This window comes from Haemaphysalis longicornis, unplaced genomic scaffold (assembly GCF_048455015.1).
Source record: "Haemaphysalis longicornis isolate Haplotype H1 unplaced genomic scaffold, Haemaphysalis longicornis Haplotype H1 scaffold_12, whole genome shotgun sequence".
Classification (NCBI taxonomy): Eukaryota; Metazoa; Arthropoda; class Arachnida; order Ixodida; family Ixodidae; genus Haemaphysalis; species Haemaphysalis longicornis.
In genome coordinates, this window is record NW_027526225.1 from 54,377,664 (window position 1) to 54,397,179 (window position 19,516).

Consider the following 19,516-nt stretch of genomic DNA (forward strand, 5'->3'; position numbering starts at 1 on the left):
AGAAAGCCATAAAAGCTCTTTTGGCAGGCCGTTGTTTAGCATTAAGTCTACAGACTTAAAACCGTTCAGCTGTCTTTTGCCAGCTATTGCAGAGAATTTGCCCTAAAGCTAAAGAGAGACAGCCATAAAAGCTTCTGCAGCTGGCTACAGAGCAATATATAACTGCAAACCTTTAGCCGTGTGACAATTAGGCAACTAGCCGTCTTTAGGAGAGGGTTTGTCGGATAATCTACTGGCCTGCATCCATAAAAGCTTCCTTAGCTAAGCACATAGTGACAAAACGCTCCAAGCCTCCAGTCGCTAATAGAAAAGTGTTAACCCATAAAGCTATGATTCGAGCAACCATTAAACCCTATTCCACTGGTTGAATATGACTTATGACGCGAAATTCATAATGCATGATTTACCTAGCTACATTTACAAGAAAGGTTGGATAACGATGATGTGGTTGATCGCCCGGTTATTTGAAAGTATTTGTTCAGTAAAGCCCGTTCTACATGGTGCGATTTCCCCCGCGAATTCGCAGTTGCGGTGCCGCTCGTGCGGCAAAATGACATTTTTTCGTTGTTGCGGCAAAGTGCCAAATGTTTGGAACGGTCGAGCATCCCCGGCGAACGCCGCTCGTGCGGCGTTGAGGCGGTAAAGGGGCCGGAACTTGCGGCCAATAGGTGAATGTCACGGCATCATTTCCTTTCCTTTTCACCCGAACCACCTAGTAGTAGTAGTAGTAGCATCACTATTTGCACGCTTAGCAACCAGATGGCGTTGCTTGCATACCGGCGGCGTAAGCACGGGTGCACCAACACAGACGTACGCGTGTTCACAACACGATGTCGCGCACCGTTTTCAACGAATGCTTAATCGGTGTCTGCGCAAGTCGCAGACATCACAGCAGTTCGGAAGAAGTAATAAGAACTGAAGAATAACCGTCCGTGGTACACCAAAATGTGCTAGGCACGCACAACAAGCGAAACCAGGGAGGGTTACTTGCTGTGTTTGTCTTCTCTGCTATGTGTGCGTATATTGAAAAATAAATAATTAGCGACTGTTAAATGAAACCGCTAATAAACTTACATTTACTGCAAAACAGTCTGAAACAATTTCCCCAGGAAGTAGAATACTACTTAATTTGTTAACATCACAGCAAGCTTTGCTCGTGGCAGACCTAATGCCGTCTGCAAACAATGTGCCTTTGAAGTGCGAAAATCGCGACGTTCACAGGGTATGTAGACGACATTTCCAGGCATCGAGAACTTCGCAAGTGCGAATGTTCGTTCCACCGAATTCGGAGACGAAAAACGCACCATGTAGAACGGGCTTTAAGGATAGTTACTGGTTATACAAATAACAAGGGAAAGTAAAATTAAAGGCCGCTACTGATTAACGCTCAAATTCAGGTTTCAACTTTGGATACTGCGCGTCAGCTAAGCTTCCAAATGAAAGTTGAGCGAAGGAAGTATAAGTTTGAGAATTCCTCTGCGGCCCTTCGCTGCCGGGGTCAAGTAAAAAAGCGGGCTTCCCTGAAAACTGCACTGTCAGTGTCTAAGCAGATTGGAAATAACCTTCGCGGCCCAAGGTACGTGCGGACATGGTCAGAAATGTGGTGGCAGCGGCGAAGAGCCCCCGACGATGCTGCGAAGGGCGTGATTCAAGGCGTGCCAAATTGACTGACTGTCCAAGAGATCAAGGAGAATATACTTCAGGACGGATTCGAAATCTACACGGCGAGACGCATAGGAAACGACTCGATCACAGTCTTTTTAACGTTCTCGGGGCCCAACGTGCCGCACTACGTCTGGCTGTATGGAGCGGATTATCGGTGCACCTTGCACAAGGAGACCGTGGCCGTCTGCGAAATGTGCTACGAAGTGGGTCACTGCCTGCCCGCAGCCAGAAACACGAGCTTGTCGGCTTACGAGACCCGGCCCCAGACCATCCCTGCGTGGCCAAGTGCACGCTGTGCGGGGGAGATCACGCCACGGGTGCCAAAGGTTGCCCAGAGCGATACCTGACGCCGTACATCATCAGGCAGAGACAGCGGCAGCAACAGCGACGGACGGAGTCCATTCGAGACCAGACGTGGGCAGAGGGACCGGTCAGCAACGCCGAGCAGGGGCGGGAGAAGTAGCTCCAGGCATCCCACCATGGGCGGTAGCAGCCGGAGGAGGCGACAGTCAAGATCGAGCTCAAGCATCAACGCAGCCGAACATAATCGCCGCCACTCTCGAAGCAAGTCGGCAACCCGCCCACAAGACCGGAACGAGCCCAAACAAATAAGCTGGGTCCAACGGGTCTCTCCTACAGCTCATTCCCTAACCAACACCCCCAACCTTACCCCAGAATCACAATCCTTGTGTAGATTGCAAACATCTGTCTCAACTACTTGAGTAGCAAAACACATTAACTGCGTCACTCCGAGCTCGCTTAGATATAGTTGAGCAAACATAGGAAACACCCAATGAAAAACGCAAGAAACCAAATCCGCCCAAAACAGAAGATCCTCCCGTGACGAAAACACAAGCGCCTCAGATCCAAGACATGTTTCTGAATTAGCTAGTCGGTTGACTTCCATCACCGAAGAACTCCGAAGCATCCGCCAAGAAAATCAGTTGCTACAGCAAGAGTTCCGGTCCCTACGTTCCGATCACACTTGCCTCCGACAGGAAATTACCACCGCAGGTAATTCAACCGATCACAATTATGAACTGGGAACCACGCGTCAAGAGAGGTCTTCTACAGGGCCCGTCAGAGCCCATAGCCGAAGCGTCCCATACTCACGCAGTTCGGACAACTGCATCACCGCATCGCTTCCAGATGGCCGGGACCTAGTCTCATAATACGACCATTGTTCATTGGAACTGCCATGGTCTTAAACAGAAAGCAGCTGCCTTAAATCAATTCAATAACACGTTTTACCCGAAACCTGTGGTTGCCTTGCAGGAGGCTAATTAATCTGTCAAACTACCGGGCTACGTCTCCCTTATAGTTCCATCGACACGTTCCATACACTTATCTGGTGCATAAAACCATCTGTGCAATTCATCACACCACCCCGCAGCGGGGATGAAATCAAGTTCTCATCGAGCTTCTCTCTCCTTCGACTAAAATTAAATCGAGCCTTTTGATCCTGAATGCATATTGTCCCCCTTCTCAAAAGACAGTGGATATTGTCAAGAATCCAAAGATGACACAGTTGGCTTGAAGGGAAAGCAAGTTTACTGGAGCGCACTTGTGCTCCCCTAACAACTCAGAAATACACAGGCGGCGAAGCAGCAGTCAAAAAAGTGACGTGCGCAGGCAAGTGTCGGCGAATCAGGTATACCGCGGCGTCTGCTCTGCGAGAATTTATTTTTGGGCGCAAGTGTTTCTCCACCCGTCGAATTACATCCAGAACTCTGATAGATCAAAGAAGACTATTCTCTGTTGACTTTAGTTCGAAGCGCTGTCCCTATCAAAGCAGATAACACGTGCGGCATAAAGAATGGAACGCGCGCTTCACTTGGCTCACGGATAACACAGATAACACAGCCCGGCGCAGGCGGTCGGCAAAAGCATAAACAAACAAGCCAAATGCATGGTTCGCTGCATTACCCCCCTCTAAGAGTGCATCGACCCGATGCTAAAATGAAAGACAGTCCGAACAAACAAGCAAAAAAAAGTTCGTTATCTTGCGTAGTAAGGTTTCAGGTGAACCACGTGGACGACCTCGGGGCGCGTGCGTCGTCGTGATATCTGGGCCTCTGGTGACGTTCCGGTCGCCTTGAAGCACGCCGAAGTAGTACCGATACCGAAACCCTGAAAGCCCCCTGACCATCTGAGCAATCTTCACCCAATCGCACTAACATCGACTGTCTGTAAGTTCCTTGAACGGATGGTAGCCACGCGCCTTACATGGTGGCTAGAACGATATGACTGGTACCACCCGGCTCAGATTGGGTTTCGTACGCACCTGGGCACAGAAGGCCTAGACCACCTCTCATCTATGGTGCTCTTAGGTGGCAGATCGAACAAAATCCGCACGATCCTGGCTATGGACGTCCAAAAGGCCTACGACAACGTGAGTCACTCTGCAATAATCGGTATTCTACCGTGGCTCCTCCTTCCACCAGCAGTATGCCGTTTCGTAGCGAGATCTTTTCTTCAGAGCCGCTCCTTCTCCATCCGCATTGGAAAAGAACGCGTCGGACACTTTTTTGCCCAAAACGGGACTAGAGAGTGCGCCTTCCCCTCTCATCTTCTCCGCCCTCTCTTTCATCCCCTGAACCCCATTTCCCCAGTGGAGGGTAGCAAACCGGGCTCTACACCCGGTTAGCCCTTCCGTGCTTTCTTTCTCCTCCTCCCGAGCCCCGCGAGTGCCGATGACCGCTGCTTATGTTTTGTTTTTGTCGGCCTGAGAGGATGCAGAGTAGGGGTGTGCACGGGCTCAGGCTTACCCAAAAGCCCGGGCTCGGCCCGGCCCGCGGGCCGGGCTTGGGCCACCCGACTTACTTTTCACCCGAGCCGGGGCCGGACTCGGGCCGAAATGTAAATACTTAGGACGGGCGGGGCCGTCCTGACGGCCCGGGCTGGCCCGGCACACTGAAGCAATACTTAGGTTTTCAATGACACCACAGAAACTACATGCTGCTGACGTGGTAAAAGCACGGATCAGGTTTCTGTTCACATTCCACGGGACTTATCGTTAGGCCCTGAGGCACATGTGGGCGTATGGCAAGCCGGTAAGTGAGAGATCTGCAACTGCATGTCTTTGGATGAACTGAGCAACACATGCGGCTCAGCGACACACCGCCTAGGGAAGTGCAACGAATGACAATTCAGCGTGACTAGTTTCCACCTCTAAGTTCGGGCGAAAACAAATTTTCAAGATGGAACACTTTGAACTGCAAACGCTGCTAGAGAAACCTGCGTCTCCATCTGTTTTCTGTAGCAGTGCCCTATTCAAAGTTGCGTTTCCTTCTCTGAGCCAACAGAAGTGAAGCTGTCAGAGACTGAGGTGACAACTCAACTTTAGTTTTGCTCAACTTTAGTTTTGCTCTTTGTTTCGGCGGGAAAACATCGTGGCGAGCGTAGCTGGTGGTAGGAGGTGGCCTGTGCCCTCGGGCGTCGTGGCCGGCAGACGAAGACGAAAGGAAAAGCCCAACAGGGGAGTAGGGTGGTTTAAATGCGCCAACAACACGTAATATGATTGGAACTTTATGGTTAAGCGATATGAGTCGGTATAGAACGTAGTGAAGTGGCAACGATAAAATGTGCGTAAATGCAGGCGTGTACTTTGCGTCTCGATAAAAAGAAGGGACCGAGTCCGACAGCCCTATATACTCTTGAGAAAAGGAAACGTATACGGACGAAACAACAAAGCAAGTACACACGAACCGGCTGGTCCCCTGGCATACAGGTTCCATTTCTGGATAGCAATCGCAAGAACCTTGTTCAAATGCCCAAGGTGCCATTCTATTTTAATTGCTTGTTTTAATTCATTTATGGCACATTATGAAATTCTTCACAAAATTCCGGGTGGTTTTGTTCCCTTTAGGTGAGCTCCACGTTTTTACTTTTCACTGGTTTGGGCCATTTCGGTTTCGGCTACTTTTCTTGAATATTTTACAATATTACCATGAATTTGTTCGTGGTTTGGGGGTTTTTTGGTTCATCTTTTTTTTAGGTTGGGTGGTTCGGTCACCTTAATGTCGGTTTCAATTCTTTCGTATGTAGCTGAGCGAAGGACAGCTGCGGTAGGGATATCTGCATGATTGTTATGTTTAATTGGGGTTGCTTTGCCCGTTTAATGTTGGTTTTGCCTGTTATCATTTCCCTTAGGATGCATTTTACCGCCTTTAGGTAGTTTTCGCTTCCAAGCGTGCCCCAATCAGGCGCGGGCCCCTACGGTATTTGGGCTGGAAACACGCAGCCGGGCCGGGCCGGGCCCGGGCCATAAGGTTGAGGTCTCGGGCCGGGCCGGCCCTCTTCGTCCGGTCGGGCCGGGCCTACGGCGATAAGCACCGAGTTCGGGCTGGGCTCGGGCCCAAATTTTCGGCCCGTGCACAGCTCTAATGCGGAGGTCGACTACCGGACCATCCGCCCCCTCGGCGGCTCAGCCGACGTTGTGCCGCAGATAGAAACACTCGACGTGGCAAAAATGGCGGAGCGGGGAGAGATGCAATGGTGGCTCTGATATTCTGAAAACCATGCATTTGAAATTTTCAACATCGCGAATATCTGACCTTACAAACATTCACGCATGCACACGTCACATGCATGGGCACATACTTACGTATCCGAGGAAAAATGTGCCAACCTTTTTAAATAAATAATTAACGTACAATTTCTACCCATCAATTTTAATCAATGACGACTTCGGCTGGCCTTAAACTCTCGAGTGTGCGTTTTCGCGACACTAATTATCCGTTTGCGCTTGTGCCGGCTTTCTGAGCCAAGTTCGCCAAGCCGCACACGGCAGCCCAGCGCACATTCTTCTTCTTCTCCTTTCAGAATAATCCCTTCTTCGCCGGCGTACAAATTACACTAACGGAGTGTGTAACCGGGCGAAAGTGGCCCGCAGTTTGCCCGAGAGATGTGCGGGGGCATGCATTAAGTGCTGTTGCGTCGCTGCAGGCAAGCAAGGAGGATAGAAAAAGAGGCGTAAGATATATGTGTCAGAAGCACACGACCCGGGTTTCAGTGCATAACTGCCGTATTTTATACCGCGCGCACGTGTTCGCTCCTGTCCCGCTCAGAAGCGCACAGCCTCTGGTTGCTGCAGGCCGTATAAAGCCTACGACTGGAAGCTGAAAGAACCTCTTCTGGTCTGGCGAATGTGAGAACCGTGCATTTCAAGATTGACTTGGAATACGAAGCGAATGCTAATTGCGATGCAAATATTCGCGACGAATCAAATGCGGCATCGCACGTGGTGGTGGCGAGGTCTGAGAGACGGCACAAAACCGAACGCGCGTATCGAATGCTAATAAACAGACGCCGCCGTGCGTTGAAACAGATTGCGCGACCACCGCCGGGGCTCGGAACGGCGTTGGGAGGGCTCGTACGTCGAAAGAGAGCTAGCTGCTACCCCCGAGACCCAACTGGAACACCAACCGTATACGCCAGAGCACTGAAATTTCTCCGCCACGTTCTTTGCGGCAGCCGCTTTTCTTCCAGACTCGCAGCGGCGCGATATCGCCTTTGCGCCATTGCAACTGGGTTGCTGCGGAAGGCGTACTTCCCCCGCTCTCTTGCAATCGTCAGACGATGAGCTCGAAGCGAGTGACAGGAAGTTAACCGAAGACAATGCCATCCCTTACACGAAGCTCGATCATTTCCAGATGCTCGGTTGTATTGCTTAGGCTTGGCCCTCTTTCAAAAGTCCCGCCTTTATAAATAAGCCCCGTGCATATGTGCGCCGTGTAAATAACCCGGGCAGTCTATTGCTGCCTGTTAGGCTCGCAATGATGGATAGCCTTGTGATTATCCGTGTACGTGATCACCTGGCATTCCTAATCGGCCATACTTCTGACCACCGCTGCAGGATGTGCACACCTTTCCGATTGCAGTCGTGGGGGCGACGATGTGAGCGGCCACTGATCTGGCCCTGCTTCCCTCTCTGGGCTTTTTCAACCAGCACAGCCGAGGAGGTGATCCTGTGGAGCGCTAGGAGAACTTCTCGGTGTGGCTTCAAGGCAGCGTTAACCATGGGCGTCGGCAGGACTTTGTCTTGAGGGGGGCAAACTCGTCGCAATGTGTGTGTGTGTGGGGGGGGGGGGGGGGGGGTGCTGGTGTGGCTGGGAGGAAGTGCCCCGTTTGCACCCCTCTGCCGACACCCATGGCTTTAACCGCATTAGCCTTCTTATCTTGAAAGTACAACCACTATCTTTCCGTGGCACAACTAATAGATATGATAATGCCATTTGCCTTGGCAAAGAAAGAAGTATAATGGTGGATTAATGTGTGGATACGGGCAAGTTGATGTATACCACGACTTTAGAAAAATGAGATAGACAGACGGATCTCCTGTCTTCCCCTATGGCCCATAATCCCCATGTTTGCGAACAAAGGTCTTTCAACAGCAACAGTTCGATGCTGCTGGGAAAAAATGCCAAGAAAATGCGCCTATTCTGCGCCGGATTGCTCTTTCGTGGTTGGGCTCAGCACTAACCATCTGTCCGAGGTAGTTATATTCTTTTACTTCTTCTAGCGTTTCGTTTCCTAAGCTGAAGGGAACGTTTTCGGCATGCATAATCCTCATTATTTAGTCATATTTATTTTTAGCCCACGGCACCCGTACTTTCTGATTGTAGTTCCTGAAGCATTGTTTGCAGGTGTTCTGCAGTCTCACTCAGCAAGACTATGTCAAACGTAAGAAAATGAAAGTGTCAAGTACGGTGGATCACGTTGAGCTAGCAGAGCTGTCTAAAATGATTAACAGAAGTAAAACAAACGATATTCGCGCATATAACGTGGCAGTGATCGAGGTAAACGCTGTAAATAGGAGGAAGCTTGAAGGTAACCAAAAAAAAGCTAGCCATCGGCAGCGAAGACGGGATGTACACGCACTCAGAGAAGAGATTCACGCACAACTCTACACCAAACTTTATGCCAGCGACGTTAGACCAGGGGAACTACTAAGCGTACAGGCTTAGCTCGCGACGTCCCACTAGTAAAAAAAGAGGGAGTAGAAAAGTCTCTCAAGAGCATGAGAAGAGGAAAAGCAGCAGGTGACGACGGCATAACCGCGGTGATCTTTTGAAGCATAGAGGTGATATCGTACTGGAAAAGCTTGCTGCACTATTTTCGGAATGCTTAAGGACTCAAAAAGTGCCCATATCCTGGAAAAACGCCAACATTACTCTGATTCATTAAGAGGAAGATACCAAGGACCTTAACAATTACAGACCGATCAGCCTACTCTCAGTTGTTTACATGCTGTTTACCGAAGTTATAGTTAGCCGCGTAGGTGACAGCCTGGATTCCCAACAACCCAGACAGCATGCTAGGAATAGGTACTCAACCATGGAACAGATCCATTTTTGTCAATCAAGTGATAGAAAAATCCGCAAATAGACTATGAGAAAGCGTTTTTCTCAGTACACAGCGCAGACGCGTGCTAAAAGCATCAAAATACCACGGAATAGAAGAGACCTACACAAACCTTGTTGACGACATATATAGGGGGTGTACGGGCAGGATAAACTTCACAAGCAAAGCGATGAAATCCCGATCCGAAAGGGAGTAAGACAGGGAGATACCATCTGGCGAAAACTGTTAAAGGAGCCATGAAGAGAAAATACAACTTCGTGTAATTTCAAAGAACTACGATTCAGTATCTCACTCAGCTCCATTGCTGCCCCAAAAGATGTTTTTAACGAAAAAAAAAAACAAGAAGTATTTAAAAACTTTCAAATTTCGTGCCACAGTGACGTGTTATGAGCAAGAATGACGTCATACGGGCCAACAATAAAACATAATCTTCAGTGCGTTAACTGCTCGTTAGCATTCAAATGATGCGGTCAAATGGAAATAAAGGCCCCATTACAGACGTCCAGTCATGTGTCGTCGCAACAGGTCAGTTAGGCGGCCGCCAATCGCACGAACAAGGTTCCGTGACGTCATTGAAAAGTTGCGGGAAATTGGCTAGGGGGTCGCGACTGCTTCACACGTTTTCTTCAATATCTCCGTTATTTGTTCGAAGATTGCGATGATATTGGTATCATTGTTATCGGGACTAAGCAGTCTTTCTAATAAACCCAACTTGTGTTTTGTCATCACGGCTCCTTTAAGTTGTGCCCGAGTATAATTGATGTCTGCCTGACGTAATTTAGTTACGAGGGAACAGAAATGGGCACAAATAATAAACGCAAGAGAGGCCGTGATTTATCAATAAATCAATAGGCTCTTGCATAAGTTATGTACAACTCTAGCAATTTTCGCTTATCCAATGATATCAGGATTGAGCAATCAAGACGTCCCAATACTGCCAAATTCACTTCCACACACTTGAAGAGCGCTCTTCAAAAGGTATTTAGCCACCGAACAGCTTCTTGATGGAGAAGCGCGTTTTAGAGCCCATTGGCAGTGCGAATTTCGAGCCGTCACGAATAGCGGCTGCGACGCGATGATGTTTCGCCGTCGGCTTGTGAATACAGGAGTGATCTGCTAACAAAGGCGTGTTCCATGATATGCCCGACCGTTGCGTCGAAGATAGAGTCGGATTTGGGTGTGCTTCTGCAGAAACGACGATGCGACTGTTCACGTTTGAAGAAATTTGTTTGGAGCGTTGGAGCGTATAGTCTAGGGATCACGGTGAACATTGTGGAAACAATAGCAAACTACCACCATCTCCAGATGTTTTTTTATTCAAAGTTGCGCCTCGTGTCACTAGCGGTTGTTTTGCAGGAGTCGGTTGAACAAGAGTACTAGATTGAACCCTATAGAGTTCTGAACAGTCAATAATGCTGCCCGGTAACGTGAATAACGATGTTAAACTGCACCCGACAGCGAAACTTGAGGCTAAATAGAGGTCACAAAGGCGCGCATATTGAAAAATTTGGCAATGAAAATAGGCAGTTGCGTTCATTTATGGGCATTTAGGCACAAAGGCCAAAATAGGCATTCATAGGCACTATAAAGCACCATAAAAGCCCATTTTAACCTGTAAGTCGTGCCGATGTATCAAAATGTCGCGGTAGGCATTTATGGACATTTCGGCACAAATGTCAAAATTAACATTTATAGGCACTATAAAAACACCATAAAACCCTTTCTTAACCGAAAATTAGTGCTTAGCAGCGCAAGGAACAGAGTAGGCCTCCGGTCTCTAGTCATAACACAATAGTGTCTACTCAACCGGCACTGCTCTATCGGCGCTTGTAGTTCGGTTCCGCTTCTTGCTCCCCCCCCCCCCCTCCCCCCCTTCGCCAACGTGAGGTCCCTTCTACAACCTATTCCACTTGACCCTTGACTACCCTGAAGTGTGGGTCTCTTCCTGGTTGCACTCGGGTGCAACTGAAGAACGGCAACAGCTCATACATCGCTTCGCCGAAGTGACGGACCCGGATGTCCGCGCGCGCGCTGAGATTGCGCTTAGTGCGTGACATCCTCTGCTTACTCGCACCTACTTTGTCTGTCCTCACTGCAGTAATCTATCAGCCGATGAAGTTGGAAAAGTCACGGAAACGGCTCGTGTCACGTTCAAAATACTCGCGGTGATGCGCCACCCGGAGGGACAGCCGGCTGCGGTGACGAGGCGCCGGGGAACTATACCGTTGCCGCTCTTATAGTAGGAAGCGATTGCGATAACAATAAAACTGCTTCAATACGCATCTACAGGCAAACTTTTGCCCAACCTCGGCCATTCTGCGATAAAAAAGGACGACGTGCACGCCTTTCACGTGAATCTAAATCCGAGTCCATACTTACTACTGTGTCCCTAGTTCCTCGTTCACTTTACTTCTCTTTACAACATAATGCCCTGTAAGTGGAAAGTCAACACAGATTTGTACCGTCCGCCGTCTGATCCGAAAGCGTCCTGGAAGGGATGTTTCACTGCAAGAATATTTACAATGCAGCAAAGCTAACCTCGCAAGTGAAGACATGAAGAAAGGGAGGGAGGAGCCGAATGTCGGCTGCAGACACAACAGGTGCGTAGATTTTATACGCGAGTCGAACATTCGGATGACGGCGCATATCATATACACCGGGAACGGCTGAGAAGTCTTACGTTAAACAGATACAAGTTCAAAACGAAAAGCAAGAAGGGCGGCTTCCGCTACAGCTGTACTTCATACATCGCACGCTCAGCAGCTGTTAAAACGCATACTTACAGCTCTCGACATAGCCGCCGATAAGTGAGCGTGCACTGCGCTGAGGCGGAGATGAGCCTGTCCTAAATTTTATTGTAGCGTAAGCTACACTGGCCGAGGCTGAGCAGTTTCGCGAGGGCCGTGAAGGGCCGTTCTGCGCAAGCGCGAGGAGCATTGGATTGGTTTGGATCAGATCGGATCGGATTGGCTTGGATTGGATTGGATTGGGTTAAATTGGATTGTGTTGGAATGAAATCCAATCCAATTGGAGTACGGGTGAGTGTAGAGAATTGAGTCTGCACATTCGCCGGTCTGCGCGTTCCAGAGGAGTGACGTCATAGCAGCGGCAGATGCACTGGCGTCGGCGCGTGCCTAGGTGTGCGCCTCCGTTGCGCAGTAGCCAAGTCTGACGCTCCGCCGGAGCCGCTTGATAGCCGTTTTGCGTGGCTCCTGGAGAGCCGTGCTGCGGGAGGAGCCATGCGCGAGGAGCAGCGACTGGGCTGGGCTGGACTGGACTGGACTGGACTGGACTTGATTGGGTTGGATTGGATTGGATTGGATTGATTTAGAAATCGTTTTAGCAACAGTAAGCATGATAATCAGCTAATCCTAGACTACCAGGAAGCCTAAGAATAACCTGCTGAACCTTAGCTCACGCTACGTATATCCTGGCAGAGCCGAGCTAAGCCACTGCTAATTTTTTTCGTTAGTGCCCGTACGGAACCTGGGATGTTAAAGTTTTCAAACCGCGGAATCGAGAACGGGGAAAGTTAGCTCGAATGGTGAACAATGAGGCTCCCATCATGCACTGCAACAGCGGATCTTTCGAGGAATGAGAATTTGGTGCATCAAGCGGGCCGCTTTGTCCCAATAACAGTAGCGCGTAATGGGGACAACGACTCTTCCGGGGGCGATTTCCCGGTGTCGTCGCAGAATCTTGTTTGTGCGATTGACGGCAACCGCCGAGAAACATGCGGCGCCTCTTGTTCCATTTGATTGCAGTTATCGCACTCATAGCTGTGTTTGTAGTGCTGGCCCATATAACGTCACTTCCGCTCATATTACGTCACTGTAGCACGAAACTAGAAAGTTATTGAACACTTCGTGCGTTTAAAATCCTCTTTCGTGACTGGACTGGAGTTGAGTGGTTTGCCGGAGGCTGGTTTTTTCAAATTGAACGAATTTATATTTTGTATTCATAGCCCCTTTCAGAGCAAACCTCTAACTAAGAGGTTTCTGAGTATGCCGCGCTGTGCCACGTGGCTTTTATTTTAGATGCGAAGCATCTCTTGCTCGGGGGGATTTCCCGCGTCCGTGCCCCGTCCGCAGCGCCTCTGATGATGATTGTGGAAGGATGCCCCTAGGTATTGGCCAACCAAAAAATTCATCACGAGATAGCTTCGCGTTCAATCACCGCCGTCATCTTCCCGTAGGGGAACCGCTGAAGAAGAAGGAGAAGAAGACAAGGCTGCGAAGAGGAGGGCGTGTACGTTGCTCTCAGCCGGTGCACCAACATCAAAAACCTTTACCTCACCAACGCTGACGGAGACTACCGATTCTACCACAGAGACTAGCTGACGGAGACTACCGATTCTACCACAGAGACTACAACATCGACAAGAACATGATAGACGAGTTTCGGCGCCTCGAGAACCACCGTAACACAACAGTACTTGCGTGCCTTTGCCACCGGTGTGGACCCGGACGCGGAATTCCCTCTGGGGCTACTAAACACCAGATCACTCAACATAACGACAACACAATGGAACCACACGGAACCCCCATGATACTTCGCATCCTCATCAGGGTTCCCCATGGGAAGATTATAATTTTTTTAACGGAATTCTTCCTTCTTTTTTGGAGTTTGCGATCCCGGCGCTTATTGCGGTCTCTGCAGCCACTCTTGGAATTCCACGTAAATGCAGCCTTTGGCTGAGCAAAGTAGATTTGCGTGCTGCGCTCTTGGTAGCGGCATATCGGGGGTTTTAGTGAAGTTATGAATATTCCCCCGTTGTATACCGGCCATATCCTGTCTTTAGTGTCAACACTCAGTAAAATGTATTGAAAAGTGCAATTTTTTAGATGCAAATGTTGTAGCTACTCATTTATAAGGCAGTAATTACCACCTGAACCAAAGTCTTTAAATCCTGCAGCTTGTCCGAAACACCATGAACACGCGCCCGTCCGATCGCTTGCGCGCGCGCGCGCACGCACACACACTAAACCAATGTTTAAATTCTTGCTTTTATTGTTGCCGGTGAATTCAATCTTACCGTGCTCAAGGCTCCACTATAACTCTGTGTGACGCTTATTATAACTCCGTGGGATTATAATCCGTTTATTATAGCTCCTTTGTAACTCCGTGTGAAGGCCTAATGGGCGCCCAAGTAGAAACGCGTCCAAATTCCTCTCCTAAAAACAGCCCTGTAAGTAATACCAGAAGAAGATTTATACAACGCTTTGAGAAACTCCTCAGCAACGTGAGCTGAATAGCGATCCTTGTTCACTTAATTGGAGGGCTGCTCTGGGTGCGCAATAGCACGCCACACTTTTCCCTGAAGTCTTGGCTCGTGGCTGGGATTACTATCTGCGCATTTCTCCGTTCTGTTGCCGACGCCTTAGTGGCCCTAAAGTTTGCAAATCGGCCAAGCGTCGGAGACCTCAAAACCGAACATCGCGAATTCTCTTGAAAAAAGCCGGTCTATATTGTTTTTTGCACGTTCCCTGTGCGGTGGTCTTTCATGTGACGCCGTATAGTTGGCGCCAAGAATTGATCTGATGGTTATGATGTTTAACGCGCCGACGCTACGCAGGCGATGAGGCGTCCGTATTGGAGGGCTCCGGATTAATTTCGACCACCTGTGGATCTTGAATGTTCTCTGAAACCTCCAACATGCGGGAGTTTTCGCTTTTCGCCTCCGTCAGAAAAGCGGCCGCCGCGGCAGGGAATCGAACATGCGTCCTCGGGCTCAGCAGCAGGCTCAGCAGCAGAACGCCTTAGCCACTGAGCCACCGCGGCAGGTAGTTGGAGCCAAGTAGGGATTCCCGGCTTGTAATTGCCCTATTAAGAAAGTAGGAAACGGCACGTTTCCAGACATTTTACGCAGCGATATCGTTAACGCTTCAGCAACAATACTTTTTTTGTGCTTTCGCTTGTTATAGTTTATACTGAAAATAAAGTGATTCCAAAAGGTATTTCTCGAAAAAAAAATGCTGGCAAAGTAGGCAACACATTACTTTTAGTGAATATTCGCACTTACATTTTAAGCATCAAGGCCCTCCAGATAAAGATATGTGAGACTACTAATATACGCATAAATACTTTAGTTTGTAATCTTGAAGTTTTTTTCTAGTAAATTGTGTTTGAGACGAGATAGAATGCTGCATGTTTTTGCACTCTGCGCCCATGATGTGTTCCGAAGCTGGTTTTTGCGTAGTAAATGACAGGGAATTATCTTTTTTACGCCGTTTGAATGTTGAAACTGCAACTAACTTTGGTAATGCATGTTTGGGAAGACAAAAAAAAAACGACTTTTCTTAGTTCGCGTCAGGACCCAGTGATGTAGTCAGACACGAAATATTGCGCACGACGTTTATTCGTTGTTTTGTTAGGTTACGCATGAAGCTGATCCTCATATGCGTTCATATATATATATATATTTATATATATATATATATATTTAGCGAATCAAAAATGGGAAATGAGGGGCTCAGTGAATTAAGACAGAATAAGGTTTGGTAGTCAAGAAAACCTCGGAAAGCAAAGGGGGGAATGCGTTAGGTCATAGAAACAGAACAGATGAAGAATTTTTTGAGTCAGAAATTGGTGAAAAAATTCCCGCCTAGTGGGATGTGAACCCACGACCTCCAGAATACCGGTCTGGTGCGATAACCACTACGCTACCAGCGGGGCTATTTCCCCACCACTTTCTTAGGTATTTATGTTAAGGTATTTTTGTTTATCCTGCACTTGGGGGTGTTAGCCAGCGCCACTCGGACTACTCGGGGTGAAGGGGACCTTCTTTTTGACCCCCGGGCCGTGACTCGAGTGTCTACGACATGTCGAGAGTGGTCGACCAGCGTTGAACCCTCTTAAGCTACCTTTGGCACCAAGACTGCCAGAACAGAGGCCCTCGCCACGCATGTAGCGAATCAGAAATGGGAAATGAGGGGCTCAGTGAATTAAGACAGAATAAGGTTTGGCAGTCAAGAAAACCTCGAAAAGCAAAGGGGGGAATGTGTTAGGTCATAGAAACAGATGAAGAATTTTTTGAGTCAGAAAGAAATTGGTGAAAAAATGCCCGCCGGGTGGGATCCGAATATATATATATATATATATATAGCGAATCAGAAAATCAGAATAGGAAATGAGGGGCTCGTTGAAATAAGACAGAAATAAGGGCTGGCAGTCGAAAACCTCGGAAAACGAAGGGGAGGATGGGGTAGGTCATTGAAGTAGTAAATAGGTCATTGAAATAGTATATATATATATATATATATATATATATATATATATATATATATATATATATATATTACGTGGTGGCAGGACAAAGGATGTGAACCATGAGACCATGTATTTTCATTTACAAGATGTCGACCATGAGACAGAACCGGCGCTGGCTACGGGCCTGCCCGGCTTCCTCTTCCTCGGACGTTACACCACGTTTCGTTGTTCGCATCCTCGTCGCCGTCTTGTAACAATATATATATGTATATATATATATATATATATATATATATATATATATATATATATATATATATATATATATATATATATATATATATATATATATATATATATATATTTCTGAAGGAATCGTGTTGACGTCTCACCCGCCTACCACTCAGACGTCTATAGTATGTAACGCACATAATATACAACAAAAGGCACTCAGTCGTAGTATATATAACTAAGTCAGTGCAAATAATATTTCTAACTCGACAAATGCCGTACGTTGACACGTATTGGGTGAAATACAGCTACCGCATGTGCTCTGGGGGAGAGTGAGGTTTCGGCATTTATAGCTTCACCCGAGCGGCGTATAATAATACCCGCCCACTATCGCGACTGCCTGCGGAATCGCCTGTAGTGGCGGCTGGTAAATGATCGTGCCGGCTGCCGCTTCAGCTCTGCGATGAACAGTGGAGTCATGAGGAAGTAGTACACGGTTCCCGCTTCGGGATCAGTGGGCCGTTTACGACTGTGGACAGTTAATTAACTATGAAGACTCTAATTATTTCTTATTATTTACAATTTAATTCTTATAACTGAGAAAAATTCGGAGGCAAAGAGTGGACATCGCGAGTCTGGAACAGCTGGAGGAGCATGGAAGAGGTTTTCGCTCGTCACTTTGAGGGTGTGATGGTGGTGATGAGTATGATGATTGTGCGCGCGGGAGCTTTGGGAATGCACAATACCGCCAGGAAATTCCAGAAACCTTCCCATTCAACAGCTCCCGCTGTGATTCAAATGCGCATGGCGTTTTTGCTTAAAAGACGGAAAGGAAATAGCCCGGAAGCTTGTTTTTAAGCGAGCGCGGAAGTGGCTTTGTGCGTACATGCGGCACGCGCGCGTTAATAATAGACACGACAAGCGGACATTCGCGTCCAGCACCGGACATGTGTTCTTGCTTTCGTCGGCCGCTGCTTTTTGGAAAAAACTCGCCTGCGCGTCGGTGACTGCGCCAACTGTGAGTGCGTTGGCTGTCACGGCAGCTGCACGCACCGCGTATGCGCGAATGCAGATGACGGGAAACTACTATGTAAGCGGCTCCAGCGCGCGGCGCTCTTCAGAACGAGTAATGTGGCCGCGGAATTTCCCACCTCTCCGTGCACGCATTCCGTGTCTCTGGCCTTTCCCGGCGCGACTGCTCGATAGAGCACGCGCACTCGCCAGGGAAGCTTTTTCCAGTGACGCCTACCGCACTGTCACAGAACGCCCTCAAGATTAGCTCCTGACGGAATTGGCATGTTTCACCTCACTACAGTGTAGACCCATGGCTTTAACGATATCGCCTTGTCCGAAGTGTTCCGTTGTCATATTCGCTTTTGCCGAAGTACCGCTTATAACGAAGTCAGTTTCCGGTCCCAAGGTCGAACACACGTCCGGCGCACCCCGACTGGCTTGGTCTGCGTCGGCAGATGTGCACTCAGAACAACCAAACATCAGCCTGTTCATGTAGTAGTCAATCCTCCCTGTAATTCGGAGTAATTCGAACTGACGGATAACTGGAGTTATCCCACTGGCCTTGGCGATGTATTATGTATCTCAATAGAAGAAAAAAAAAAAGAAATGTCTGGATGATTCCAACCTCAAAATTGCGCAGTTTTGAGCGAGATCCGAACAAGATACCCGTTTTCGCAGACTCCTGTCTTCGCAGACTACTTTTCTTCGTGTAGAAATAAAAAATCCATTACGGTGTGGGCTATTTTAAGGCAATGTTTGTGCAAACAAACGTGTTTCAAGGCTTCTCACAGTGCTTTGTAGTCCTGCGTGTGCAGTGACCCAAACAAAACACTACGAAGCGTATATATTAAATGCCGGCGCTGCGTTGCTTGGGCACTGTATATGGTACCTGATCTTGAAATGGCCATTGTTTTGATCATGTACCTTTATAAGAAGGATTCTTTGAAGGCGACGAGTGGCTCTCCTTGGGGGGCGCATAATCAGATGGTAATTATTGATGTCGGTGGCTTAATTACCTAAGATTGAATAATTAACTTCGTAGCGACTGCAGTAAGCAGGCACGTTTGCATTGAAAAGTTAGACGCGATAGTGTTTCTACGCAGTTTCATTCGACAGAATTCTAGCGCATCCGTACTAGACAGTGACGATTGGCGCAAAGCTCTTCCCCTTTGCTCTGTGTTTCGATAGCGATTCCGAGTACAGATGATTGCGATAACGCCAGCCAAGGCTGAAAGAGTTTATCACTTTACCTATGCCTCCACCTCGTAGTCAACTAAACACCGTACATAGCAGGCACGTCACAGAAGGGAGGAGCTTTGCGCCGGTTTTTACTGTCTAGCATGCGTGATCATGCGAACGGCAATTAAACTTCGAAGTTCGATATCCCGAAATGCGCTAGAAGAATTTTGCAAAGTGAAACTGCGTAGAAACAAGACTGTGTCTATCTCATCAATAGAGACAGGTCTGCTTACTGCAGCCGCTACAAAGTTAATTATTCAATTTTAGCTGATTAAGCCACCGACATCAATAGTTACGCCCTCATTGCGCGTCGTCCCCCTTGGCGCATAAGCTCACTGTAGCGGTGGTCTTCAAGTATATCTAAGCGGCTAATTAAAAAAAAAAAAAACCTGTCGACTTAACTGTGCAAGCCAAGCTCGGTCTCGGCCGGCTTTTCTCCCTCTCTCCCTCTGTCTCTGTGGGCGTGTTTTAAATTACATTCGAATGTCATTTGAGTCAAATGGCTTTGGAAATTTCAAATGTCATACATAAAGAACTTCGAAGGCCATTTCACTCCAATATCATTTTACACGCCCCTGTAGTCAGAAATCGATCTCATCTGAGTTGTGCTCTGGGTCACCGAGCGGGGCGACTGAAAGCAGCCGCGGCTGAGCAGCCGGCAGAAGTACACATTTTAGACAAAAAAATTCCCCCGCATTTCCCCGAGGGGGAGAATGTGAAAGTGCAAATGCACGGTTGTCGGCCCGCTTGCGGCGCTTGCGCTCGGCCCCCGCAGCCCACCGCCTCGCCGCCT

At 48.3% G+C, this 19,516-nt stretch overlaps 1 protein-coding gene across 1 annotated transcript in view; it reads left to right on the forward strand.

Annotated features, from left to right (window-relative positions):
* Nucleotides 1-19,516, forward strand: part of LOC144162671 (cAMP-dependent protein kinase catalytic subunit 1-like) — a gene marked incomplete in the record, with an annotated part of 437,842 nt that overhangs the window by 60,839 nt on the left and 357,487 nt on the right.